General features: G+C 28.2%; 1 long non-coding RNA gene across 1 annotated transcript; it reads left to right on the top strand.

Moving 5' to 3' along the window:
• Positions 1 to 2,852: 2,852 nt before the first annotated feature.
• LOC145793078 (uncharacterized) lies at positions 2,853 to 4,448 on the top strand. Its single transcript, XR_014333576.1, has 2 exons — positions 2,853 to 3,115; positions 3,230 to 4,448. It is a non-coding gene; the product is annotated as an uncharacterized LOC145793078 (long non-coding RNA).
• The last annotated feature ends 8,616 nt before the right edge of the window (positions 4,449 to 13,064 follow it).

Here is a 13,064-nt window from a genome sequence, read left to right as displayed (position 1 = left end):
TATAATTTTTTTTAGTAACTTTTTTCCATTTAAATGTGATGGTAGAAATTGATCATTATTTAAATAGGTTATGTGGTAAATTGAAATATCAAAAGTTCGTATGTGAAATTGATTAGATGGGTATAGTTTGGATTAGAAAATGAAATTTCTTTTATTTTTTATGATTTATATTTTTTGTGAAATGTAGGCGGTGGTAATGTTGGGAGAACATTTCATAGAGATGATCACTGAATCCACAATTGTAGGTAGGGATGTCCCGCCCTTGCATCCATTGTTTTGGCCGGCATGAATTCTTTTTGCCCTAATAAAAAAGTGTCGGCATGGATTTTTTTTGCCCTAATGAAAAAGTGAGGCAGGGATGGGTTTTTCTCCCAGCCTATTTTATCCAGTTTCAGTCTTGATTATATTTATTAAATATATATTTTATATAATTTATTTTTTTAATATAATAAAATTAAAGGTTAAACTAGTACACTTAAAACAATTATTTTCGCTTATTTATTTATTTTTTTTACATTTTTTAAATCTTTTCATGTAGGAACAGATTTTTCTCGCCATCCGGTTTTATCTCCTCACCATCTAGATTAAATTTATTAAATAAATTTATATAATTTAAAATGTTTAAATATAATAAAACAAATATTACAAATACTCATTTTTACTCCTTTGGTTTTCATTGTACATCTTTTATATCTTATCACTTACAAATTAATATTCAAAATATATCATTTTTTGGGAATTATTAATGCTGTTATTTTTAAGATTATAAAATTAATTCGTCCCTACTTTCACTACCGCTCCAATTTATCCTGCATATGATATGATTAGGAACAAGGGTAGAGCATTACAAACCAACCCTACCCCATTGTCATCTCGACTCCGTAGGGTTAGTTTAAATGTGAGTTGTTTTCTGGTTTAGTTGTTGTCTATGATAAATTTCTATACATTTAATATGTCCCGTGTTCTAGGAAGTTCTATAAACTTCTCAATTATGACTTATTAATGTGTTAGTTATGATCTATTGTAAACATTATTTGATTAAGATCCAAAAACATTTGATTATACTTGTATTGTTTGGTTATACAATTTTTTCTTTTCCGGTTATAATTCTCATAGGATTGAGTTATGAAATTTGTGATGATCAATTCCACAAATTTCATAACTTGTAGTATATAGTATACACCCATAGCATTACCCATACGTCTTGCATATTTTTGCATATATGCATATACTTATATATATAAATTTGAAAAATGAGGAGAGACACAATAGATATGAAAAAGGAGTAGTGTATATATATATATATATATAAAAGGAAAAAGAAAAACAGAGAACGTAGGTCAGAGAGGTGTTGAGGATGGTGGTTTTGAAATGTGATGTTGATATTTTAAGGGTCATTTACACCGTTTCTTTTAAATTCTGGATAAAATATAATTAGTTTTGTAAATCTGACTTAATTATATTTGTTTCTTTTAATATTTTAATTCACACAATCTCATTTTGATTAAAAATTCGTTAGTAATATAAATGAAAAAATAATATTGTTATATTTTTTACATTGAAATATATGTTTTACTTTATTTATTTTTTTGTCTTCATATCATTTTTATTAATTTTGATTCATTTAACTTTATTAAGAAGGGGATCATAATTATATTTATAAGTTTTATGTTTACCCAAAAAAAAAAAAATATATATAAATTTTATTATATTTTTTCTAAATTTCAAAGAGTGTAGTTTACACGCATCTTAGACATTTTACTTTTACCATTAAATGCATTTCATTTTGTATAACAGAAAGTATTAATGACAGATTTTAAGTTATGAGGAACATTCATGGGATTGTTAGCTGTAACAAATTCATAAATAAAATAAAAAAAATGCTATAAACTTAAAATAATCTATTAAATTTTTTTATTAAATCTTTCACATGGGTTTGGGACCTACATAAATTCACATGTGTAGGTCTTACATCCATTTGAGAGGTTTGATAAAAAATTTGATAAATTATTTGAGATCCCTAGCATCACTAAATAAATTATAATTGTTATAAAGAAAATGTTTGGTGGCCACAAATTCTGTGGTTCAAATAGCCCGAAAATGCTAAAACGACGTCGTTTTGGCATTTTCAGAGTTGTTTTATATCTAAAATGACGTCGTTTTAATATTTTCGGACCATTTGAGCCACAGAATTTGTGGCCACCAATCATTGCCCTTGTTATAATAAGAACTCAAAAAAATTGATGAGTTGTTAGTTACAACAATTATTATTTATTTAGCAACATTAGAGATTTAAATAAAATTATCAAAAATTTTATTCAATACTAATATTGTGTGTGAGAGTAATAAATTATCAAAAAAATCTGCATAATATTTACTTGGTGCGGAAGTCATAACGTATGGATCCACAGATTTTGTTGGGTTCATTAGACTTAGGAGTAACAAAAGCGGATTTTTTTACTCTTTTTTTTTTATTATTTTTTATTTTTTTAAAAAAATATAAAAAATAAAATATGATTAAAAAAAATTAAAAAGTCAAAAAGATGACTTTAACCCAATGGCAGAATAACACATTAATATTTTGCATTGCACTAAAGAGATTTACAATTTATTTTTAGGATTTATTACACTTTCTATCTATAAACTATTACCAAATTATTTATTTAATCATTGAACTATCAATTAAGTCTATTTAGTCCCTAAAATATATAAATTAAGTCCTTAAACTATTAATTGAATTTATTAAATTCCTAAAGTATTTAATTCAAACTTATTTGATTCTTGAAATGATTAAAAAAATAAATATAAACCCATAAGTATTATAAATTAGTAAAAAATCCTAGGGAAAATTGGTCTAGGGTCCCTCTCCCACTTTTCATAATGGAAGAGATCCACAAAATTATTTTTTGATGTCTAAGGTCCCTCTCATTTATCACAGAGAAATTCTGCCCCTTCCTTTTGTCTACTCTCACGCACACACACAGACATGTACATATATACATACATACAGAGATAGAGCAGAACCAGGTGTAGCCGACGGTGAAGAGGACGTAGCGAGGCACATATGGTCCAGCGAAGTACCACAGCGTCAATACCACCATGTCCAATGTTAGAGGTAGCGAGATCAGATGGAACACCCACATCTCTCTCTCTCTCTCTCTCTACTCCCTTCTGTCCCTCCTTTTCTCTCTCTCTTTCTCTAGAAATCAAGTTTCTGTCTCGATTTCAGGTGGGTGGTTTTGTTGGGCAAGAAGAAGATTGGAAAGGGAATCAATGTGAAAGGGTTACCAGATCTCGTCAAACGGAGCTCCGATTGATGCTTTGAATCTGAAAATTTGAAACATCAGTACAGCCACTTACAACCAAAATACAATACTGAATCTAAAAATTTTCAATAATTTTTCCACGGTTTCTCGGAGACCAAACACATGCACAAGTGAAGGAGGTTAAAATAGGTTTTTTTTCTTTTTCTGTTTTTAAAAATTCTCCACCTTCTTAGTAGTAGAATTTCTCAAATTTCTCTGGATTCAACCCAGAGAAAATTCAAATTTCTCTGGGTTCAAGCTTCCAAGAGTATTTGGCAATAGAACTGAATTTTCTCTGGGTTGAGAATTTTCTCTGGATTCAACCCAGAGAAAATTCAAATTTCTCTGGGTTCAAGCTTCCAAGAGTATTTGGCAATGGAACTGAATTTTCTCTGGGTTGAGAATTTTCTCTGGATTCAACCCAGAGAAAATTCAAATTTCTCTGGGTTCAAGCTTCCAAGAGTATTTGGCAATGGAACTGAATTTTCTCTGGGTTGAAAATTTTCTCTGGATTGAGAATTTCTCTGGTAATTTAGCTCACAAAACGTCTATTTCGATTATTTTTTTTCATTTGAACTGAATTTTAGGTCAAATATTCAAAGAAACTAAATGCAAATTCAAAGAAACTAAATGCAAATTCAATGTACACTCCCAACTCAGGCACAAAATAATTAACAAGTCAACTTGGTTGTTAACCACAACTTTACATTTTATTTTGGGCAGAGTACAAGAACAAGCAAAAGCATCAAACTGATAGTTTACAGAGAAACAAACTAAAGAAGAAGAAAGCTTGAGCAAGAAGTGTTGATCATGGCAGAAGGTGAAGACGAAGCTCCAGATATCAAGTCAACTCTTATGCTGATTGTTCTCATACTCATCATGGTGATTATGTGCATGCCACCTTCAAGGCAACGAGCTGTGTCCGTATACCGTTGCTGTTGAGAGATTTATCTCTGCAACTCATGTTTTTCATTTTCTCGTTCTTTAGTTTCTAGAACTGTACACCTCATTTTAGCTAGAATGAGAGGTAAATTTTAGACAGAATTGAATTTTTCTGAATTGAATTTTCTCTGGTTTGGACCAGAGAATTTCTCTGGATTGAATTTTCTCTGGTTGAATTTTCTCTGGATCGAATTTTCTCTGGGACTGAAATTTCTCTGGATTGATGTTGAGGGACCTTAGACATCATGAAAATAGTTGATGTCCTTTATACTATAAAATCATAATATCAGGGACCTTAAAAAAAATACCCCTACCAAGTTAATATTTTATTCTAGAAAAATCTTAAATTTCTATTTTATCTTAAAAAGGTTTTTTTTTTTTTCTCTTTCCTGTTGCGTGTTTAAATTAGTATTAGATTCTGATTTCTTAGTCTTGTCAACAAAATTATGTATTAGACATACAAAATAAGTAGAATTAGATAATTAAGTTATAAAATGAATTTATCGAAAAACTTAAAAACAATCAATAAGAAATTATAAACGAAATTCAGTATATAATACTAAATAAAGGAAATCAAGTAGCCATTGTAGTATATAAGTAATAAAATACTATACATAATTACCTTTGTCCTTATAAAAAAAATTCACTAGAAGAACTGACATCCATTTTTCGAAGACAATATAAAACTTTAAGATTTTTTTTTTGAAATAAAATTTTAACTAGATAGTATCTTTTACTAATTTATTATATTTATGGGCTTATATTTTATTTTTGTAATTTTTTCAAGAATTAAATAGGTTTGAATTAAATGTTTTAAAAATTTAATAGATTTAATCAATAGTTTAGCGACTAAATATATTTTAATTTATATACTTTAGCGACTAAGTGGACTCAATTAATAGTTCAGAGATTAAGTAGACAATTTAGTAATAATTTAGGGGTAGAATATGTAATAAATCCTTATTTTTACAACAGTGTCATATTGAATAATTTCTCTCCTTTATAATCCCCCAATAAGATGACAAGACATAATGGGTTCGTTTGGGAAGTGAGTTGGTTTTTTGTCGTTTTGACTTTTTTTGATTATTTTAACCTGAGGCTAAAAAGCTTCATTTAAGAAGGGTTTTTTGGCTTTTTTTGGTTTTTTTGAATTTTTTGTGAGAAAAAGAATGTAATAATTATGAGTTGGATGTGATGTTTTATCTTATTAGGTCAAAAAACTTTTTTTTTTTTGACTAAAATAACCAAAAAAACCTCGCTTTTCACTTCCCAAACGAAGCCAATACATGTTAGAAAAAATTTTGAAAAAATATTAGAGCGTAAATTAATTTTTCAAATTTTATTCCCCACGTGATTCGAGAGATTTTGAAAAGAATAAAACATTATGCAAATGAATCATTTTTCCTATCTTTTTAATTCTAGTGAGCAAATCTATCTATATAAGGAAAGTAGATTTTTTTAGTGAGAAGCCTTTTAGGAGCTCCAAATTCTCATTTTAATTTTATTGATTTTTTTAATTTTAAATGAGTTGTTTAATTTTGATAATCCCACATCGAGAGAAGAAAAAAAAATGTATTGTTTTATTCATATAAAAAGAATCTTATACTCCTATTCCATTTAGTGAGGAGCTTTATGAGAGTTTCAATATCTCATACTAATTTTGTTAATTTTCTTAATTTTAAACAATTAAGAAAATCTCCATCGGCTAACTTTTATTTGATAATTCCATATCAAGAAAGAAGGAAAAAGTGAATTGTTTAGGTTGTGATAGTTTAGGTTAGAAGCTTTTATCATAGTTTAAGTTGGTTCAGCAAACTGTACGGTGGAAAATATGCCTCTATAATAAGAGGCCAACTTATATAATTTAGGTTTTTTTTAATAATTAATGTTATTATTATTATTATTATAATAAAAGAGTTTCGAAATTTGGAGGCCATCACCTATCTCCCCTAATTGGGTCCATCTTGCTTGCATGACTACAATTAATTATATTTTTAAAACAATATTTTGCTCCAAATGTAATGATGCAATTTAATTTCACGATTATGACCAAATGGATGACAATGTAACAAATAACATGTTGGAGAAGAGAAAAGGTCAGTTGATTGACTTTCATTTATTTTCATTTTTTATTAGTAACATTCTGAAAAAATTAAAATTCGATTTACTTTGAGCAAGACTATCATTTATAAGCATGCAATTTTATTATATTTAATTTTTTAAAATAAATAATATATATAATTTCATTAATAGATCATATATTTTTTATAGCGACCCTAGTTTTGACCCATCTCTTGTGGTGTTCCGGACTCGAGTTTGTATTTGTTTGGATGGTGGTTCATGTTTTGCTTCCCTTGTCTTCCCCTTAATGTTGGCTATTGGGTTGTAGTTATGTGTTTGGAACAGGTTGGTTACTTGTTTTTCCAAGCTTTTGTTGCCTAGAATTTGGCTCCTCCGCTCGAGCGGGCATTCTCATGCTCGAGCGAGATTCACAAAATTGTGTTCTACGCTCGAGCGGGCATTTGGGCGCTCGAGCGGGGACGGTGTCTGTAAAAATACTGGGAGAGCGTATTTTACGCTCGAGCGCAGGGTTTCACGCTCGAACGGGAGTTTGTGTCTTACGCTTGAGCGGGGGTTTCCACGCTCGAGCGGACCGTGTTATAACAGGTCGTGAAAGTGACATTTCAGATCATTTTTCAGCTTCCTCTCTCTCTCTAAAAGTCTCAAAATCTGCAGATCTAGAACCTCTCTCTCTAGAAATCAACTTCTCTCTTTGATTTCTCTAAATTCATTGGGATTTTGGCCATAGTTCCTTCGTAAAAGTTGTGTAACTTCTCGAGAGATTCGTTGTGTGCGGTGAAGATTGAGTTTCATTGCCGTTGATTTTGTTTGGGGGTTTCAACTCTTTTCTTCTTCTAAGCTTGAGGTAGGGTTTCTACACTCTAGTATGGTTTTTAGCTTAATTATTTGCTATTGTGTATAGATGATGAGATTTGGTTGTGGTTTGGACAAATCTAAGATTTGAGAGTTATATGAAAAGAGGGGTTTTTGATGTATAAGAGATAAAAGATGTATGGGTTTGAATATAAGATCTTGGTGTACCAAAATAGTTGATTTTGGGTGGTTGAGTCAATATTGGAAAAAGGGAAATATTTTCCCTAATTTGATAAAATGATTATTTTGTATAAATAATTAGAATTAACATTGAATATGTTGAATTAGATGGTTATTGATATAGATGGTGATATTGGATATGCATTATCTCACCTATGGAAGTTTTGAACAAACTATTAAATCCGATATTGAATATATTTTCGTATTGGGCTATCGGTGGAGGATAGCTATGATTATTGTAGAAATTGTATGAGGATTAGGCGATTTAATGCTAATCTATTGTTGGTGTCATTGAATATGACCATGTTGTAAATACATTGTATATGTATGTTTATTGGAAGGAGAAATGGGATGTACTCCTTATATGACCATGTTATAAATACATTGTATATGTATGTTTATTGGGAGGAGAAAGGGGATGTACTCCATATATGATTATGTTTATAAATACATTGCATATGCATATTTGTTTGAGGAGGAGAAAGGGGATGGACTCTATTTAAGGCAAGTTGGCCTAAGTGTCCTGGGTGAAAGATCTGAAATCTATTATATAAATGGGTGCTGGTTCCCTAGAGCGAAATATCCGTAAAATGGCAAAGGTTAAGTGTTTACCTGTGTTTTGCATATTTGGAAAACCATTGAGTTGCAGTCTCATCTCGGTTGTTGAAAGATAATGAATTTAACTCATGAATTGAGTAGAATGTATAAATTGGAAATGGACTGATGGAAAATGGGATAAGATTGGCCTTAGTGGCATATGGATACGTAGGCTTTGTGGATGCTTTCATATCGGTATTGTTTATATACGTGGTACTTATACCTTTGCTAAACTTCATAAATTGTGTTAGATTATTTTTACTGGGCTGTTGGCTCACCCTATAAGGGAATATCATTTTTCAGGTGCAGATGGGATGTTTCCTCCAAGGCAATAGCGTGGATGGACTTTCAGGAAGCAAGAGCTTCTTAATTATGTATTTGTTGTGTGTGTTTGTTGGTATTTGTAAAGCCAAGGGCTTAAAATGTAATGAGCGAGACTCAATTTGTGTAACTAAGTAATGACTTGGAAAGATGTAAGCCTTTATGGCATTTATTTGTTTGTTAAACAGTAAACTCTGATGTATGAAAGTATGTTGTTTCTCATATTTATTCCGCATATGAATTATCTTTATTGTATTATTTTGGGGGCGTTACATTTTTTTAAGACAAATACACTAAATCACATGAACATGACTTTAGAATGATTTTTTTTTTAATATGTATATGAGTTTACAAAATGACCGAGTATGATAAATTCAACAACCTAAACTATGCCTCTCTAATTCCTATTGGCTAGCTTCCATTTACCATTTATTTTACAATCCCATATCGAAAAAGAAAGAAAAAGTGAATTATTTCATTTATATAAAGTGAATCTTATACTTCCATTTATATAAGCAAAATGAGTTTTTTGGTGAGAAACTCTATGATCAATATCTCATATTTATTTTTTTTTGATTTTCTTAATTTTAAACAATTAAGATAATCCCCATTGGCTAGAATAAAGTGAATTTTATGCTCCTATTTATATAAGCAAAAATAGATTTTTAGTGAGAAACCCTATGATCAATATCTCATATTCATTTTTTTGATTTTTTTAATTTTAAACAATTAAGAAAATCTTAATTGGCTAGTCTTCATTTAACTTTTGTTTTACAATCCCATATATTTTTGATTTTAAAAATAATTTTGTATGATTTTGAAACTCTCATAATATTTAACATTAAAATAATTACAATCTCATATCGAAAAAAGAAAGAAAAAATGGGTTGCTTCATTTATATAAAGCGTTACAATCCCACAATGGGAAAAGAAAGAAAAAGTGAGTTGTTTAACTTATATAAAAGGGTGAATTACACTAACAGTCCATATAGTTTGAGTCTTGTGTCATTTTGATCTATGACTTTTCAATTGTGACACATTTGACCTTGAATTTTGAATTTTGTTTCAAATAAGGACAATTGAAGATAATATTGATCAATTTTAAGGGCAAAATTGTCAATTTGATAAAATATAAACTAATTTGACAAAAATTGATGTCAAAAATATATTTTTAAATTTTTAAAATTTATTTCTACTCACTAAAGATGAAATTATGAAAAATTGATAATTTTTTTACACATTTATTTATTTATTTATTTTACCAAATTAATTTTTATTATGTGTTTGGATGGTGATCATGTAATGTGTGGTTATTTTTATTTTATTAAATTAGTTTCTATTTTTCTAAAAGTCAAATATGGCGACAACTTTGATATCATTATTAAACTAATCCATTAAATCAAAAAATTCAAAACTAAAAACATTTCATATATTAAATATATCGATTACACATTAAAAGGCTAACAACTACTGATTACATGATCATCATCTAAACACATAACAAAAATTAATTTGGTAAAATAAATAAATAAATAATGTGTTAAAGATTTATCAATTTTGCATAATTTTATCTTTAGTGCGTAGAAATAATTTTTAAAAATTCAAAAATATTTTTTTGACATTTTAAAGAGTTGTTTGAGATGATCTAAATAAGTTTACTTTTTGACTTTTTATGAAATATGGGTTGGGTTTGGATTGGATTTGAAGTGATGTGTTAGAGAGGTGATGTGATTTAAATAAGATGATGTGACTTAAATAGGATAATGACTTTTTGACTTTTTTTAAACATGCCAAACCAGGCCTTATTTTTGTCAAATTTGTTTATATTTTATCAAATTGACGATTTTGCTCTTGAAATTAAGCAATGGTACTTTCAATTGTCCTTATTTGGAACAATATTCAAAATTCAGGGTCAAATGTGCTACAATTGAAAAGTCAATGATCATAGTGACACAAACCCAAAACTATAGGGACTGTTAGTGTAATTTGCCTTATATAAAATGAATCTTATAAAGAGAGTTTTAAGGAAGAAGCATTCTAGAAGGTCCAAATTCTCATTGACTAATTTTCATTTACCTTTTATTTTACACTCTCAAATCGAGAAAAAAAAAGAAAAAGTGAATTGTTTCATTTATATAAAGTGAATATTATGCTTCAATTTATATAAATTATTGAAATTTCTTAATTTTAAAAAATTAAGAAAATCCCTATTGGTTAGCTTCCATTTAACTTTTATTTTACAATCCTACATCGAGAAAAGAAGGAAAAAGTGAATTGTTTCACTTATATAAAGTGAATCTTATACTCCCATTTCTATAAGTAAAATAAGATTTTTAGTGAGAAGTCTTATAATTAATATCAATTTTTTTTGTTTGTTTGTTTCAGAATACATGTACAATACTCTTAGCATATCACCCATGCTATATGAAGGTGAAATGTGAAGGTGCTTTTGTAAATACAGTTTCAATCTGCAATCCACTGTGCATATCCATTCAACTTTTATTTTACAATTCCACATCGGGAAAAGAAGGAAAAAGTGAATTGTTTCACTTATATAAAGTGAATCTTACGTTCCCATTTATATAAGCAAAAGAAGATTTTTAGTGAAAAATCCTAAAATCAATACTATTTTTTTTTTGATTTTCTTAATTTTAAACAATTAAGAAAATCTCCATTGGTTAGTTTCCATTTAACTTTTATTGTACAATGTCACATAGACATTTTGATTTTAAAAATAATTTTATATGAGATTTTGAAACTCTCATAATATGTAACTTAAAAATAATTACAATCCCACATCGAGAAAAGAAATAAAAAGTGAGTTGTTTCACTTATATAAAGTGAATCTTATATTCTCATTTAATATTATAATATTGTGCATGTTTCAGTTCAAGACGGTTTAAATTTTAAAATAAAATTTAAAGGTTTTAGGTAATTAATTTTGTTATAAATTGGTTGGTCTTTTGACTTAGCCAATTAGGCTGAATCATTTCTGGTTTGACTGATTCACTGCTTTAACTACGGTTTTAGCTGTTTTATCAAAATATATTGTTTAGATTTGTTTGATTTGAAATAAACTAAAATTGACCTTATTAAAAATTGAACGACTGATATTGCTTGATTAGAAATGAACTTCCCGTCCAAACCATTGTTAATTTTTATTTTACAATCTCACATCAGGAAAAGGAGGAAAAAATGAGTTGTTTCACTATATAAACTTTATGCTCCCATTTAATATTGTAGTGTTATGTATGTTTCAGTTCAAGACAGTTTAAATTTTAAAATTAAAATAAAATTTAAAAGTTTTAATTAATTAACTTTTGTATAAGTTGGTCGGTCCTTTGGTCGGTCCTTTGACCAAGCCAATAGGGTGAACCGTTTTCAGTTTAACTGATTCGTTAGTTTAATTATGATTTTAGCGGTTTAATCAAAATATATTGGCTAAATTTGTTTGATTCGAAATAAATTAAAGATTAAACGGCTAAGATTGCTTAATTCGAAATAAACTTTCCGCCCAAACAATTGTTAATTTTTAAACAATTAAGAAAATCCCCATTGGCTAGCTTTCATTTAACTTTTATAACAATGATACATCTCTCTAAAACTAGAGCTCGAATTGAGCTCTAGTGAGGTGGAAAGTCAAAAACAACAAGGCCAAAACATCACATTAGATGGGCCCCACATACACCTTAGAGCTATTAGAGCTTACAAATTAGAGTTCCAAAATATTTTTGTAACTTTTATTTTATAATCTCACATCGAGAAAAGAAAGAAAAAGTGAATTATTTTACTTACATAAAATGAATCTTATACTCCCATTTATATAAGCAAAATGAGATTTTTAGTGAGAAACTTTATGATTAATATCTCATACTATTTTTTTTTGATTTTTTTAATTTTAAACAATTAAAAAAATTTCAATTAATTAGCTTCCATTTAACTTTTATTCTTTATAATATAAAAAAATTAAATATAATTACTATATTTTTATTAAATAATATATTATTTTACTTCGTACATAACATGAGTGATATACCAATAATCCATAAAATCATAATCATAAAAATTAATTTATACATGATATTCCATTTCTTTTCTTTTTTCCAGCCGTTTGCATTTATTATATTGGACCTACCAAATGTCCCCACAAAATTTCTTTGGCCCCACCATTCAAAAATAAAATTATAAATTTAGAGGAAATTTTAATATACATACTTTTTGAAAGAAGTATATCATATGTATTTTTAGTGACACTATTTTTTTTTTAATTATGATTAATTTTTTCCTTTTAGTTATGATATTATTTTAGTTATAACTCATGAGATATTTAATTATGCCTCATGTTGTATTTAATTATGATATATATATATTTTTATAATTATGACTCAAAAAATATAAAATTACGTCATTTTTTTTCTTTAATTATAAGGTATATATATGATATACCCCCTTTAAAATGGTGTGGCATAATGTTTTCCTAATTTTACCCTTTAATAAAATTTACATTTTATCCGCATCACTTGTATGAAGGTACGGGGTGGGAGGCTACCAGAGTTGCAACGGTGAGGTTTCAAAGAAAGGGTAAAGTTGGGATTATGGTGGGTGTTTAAAGAAAAAATTTTAAAAATAATTTTGAGAGGTGGGGGATCTAAAGAAATTGTGTAGGGAGAATTGGTAGTTCTTTATTATATTTGCTATTAAATTTTTCTTACCAAAGTATACCCTTATTTGAATTTTTTTTTGTATGATAGGGTTTGGGTTAGTTTACACACAACTCGACTAATG

The sequence above is a fragment of the Camellia sinensis genome, chromosome 6, assembly GCF_055761805.1.
Source record: "Camellia sinensis isolate YWXY chromosome 6, ASM5576180v1, whole genome shotgun sequence".
NCBI lineage: Eukaryota > Viridiplantae > Streptophyta > Magnoliopsida > Ericales > Theaceae > Camellia > Camellia sinensis.
Note: the sequence above shows the minus strand (reverse complement) of the source record. Positions and strands in the feature narration are given on the sequence as shown.